The following is a 960-nucleotide window of genomic DNA, read 5'->3' as shown; positions in this document are numbered from 1 at the left end:
CCCGCAACCCCCGAAGCCCGCCATTACTCCGCGGCCGGAAGTGGCCGGGCTAGGAGGGGAAGAGAGGCCAGAGCCACACTGTCCCGACCTCCCCCAAAGAGTAGCGGGCCAGCAGTCAGCCCGCCACGCCCCGAGAGCCGCGGCCTATGGGGATCGTAGGGGTGGAGGGCGGAGGCCAGGCGGAGCACCAATCACAGCGCTGGGTCGGAGAGCACGGTCCGCCCCAGCAGCGTTAAGGGCCAATCCGACACCGGAGGCCGGGCGACCCGAAGACATTCAAATCAACTCGACCTCCTCCCTCCACCCGCCCCTCTCCTAAAGAGGAAAAAAAAAGACAGCGGAAACGCAGACCCGTGCCAGTCACTGAGCAAGGCCCGCCCCCATCCGGCCTGGCGACCAATCGGCTTGGAGCAGGCTGATAAGGACATTCCACAGGGGACATCAAGGCCAATCACAGGGAGGCCGAGGCGGGATGTTTCGCAATATGCTAATAAGCATCCTATAAAGGTCGCTGCGAAGCTGCGTCTCGGGTAGAGCGCGCAGGGGCGCTTTCCCGGCTGGGTGGCATTGTGTGTCTAGTAGCCGGCGGTGGACTTTTCGCTTTCCCCCGCCCCAACTGTTCCGTTTCCCTGCTGCGCAGCCTTGTAAACATCGGTAAACTCCAAGCAACAATCTATGTTCGAAAACGAGCCCCCAATGCCTCGCACGGCCTCACAGCAAAGTTTCGCCAACAGCCAACAATTCCCGGCAGACATGAATCCTCCCATCTCCCTCTGACACCCTGGGCGGCCGGGGCCGCAGAGAACGACCCACAGGTCCCCTCACCTGCCACGTCCCTCTCCAAGCCTGCAATCTGCCCGCGCCCCCCAAGCGCAGCACAGATGGGCGCCTTCCCCGCCTCCGCTCCTCCCCTTCCCTTCCCCATCGCACACAGAAAGCCCTCGTCCTCCGCAAACTACA

The 960-nt window shown here is 63.1% G+C and overlaps 1 protein-coding gene across 1 annotated transcript in view; it reads right to left on the bottom strand.

The window, feature by feature from the left end:
• The window catches only part of ING1 (inhibitor of growth family member 1), a 7,345-nt gene that overhangs the window by 5,704 nt on the left and 681 nt on the right, over positions 1 to 960 (bottom strand). The gene's annotated exons all lie outside the window — the stretch shown is intronic.

The sequence above is a fragment of the Tupaia chinensis genome, unplaced genomic scaffold (genome assembly GCF_000334495.1).
Source record: "Tupaia chinensis unplaced genomic scaffold, TupChi_1.0 Scaffold000644_1, whole genome shotgun sequence".
Taxonomy (NCBI): Eukaryota; Metazoa; Chordata; class Mammalia; order Scandentia; family Tupaiidae; genus Tupaia; species Tupaia belangeri.
This window is presented reverse-complemented; position numbering and strand designations above follow the sequence as displayed.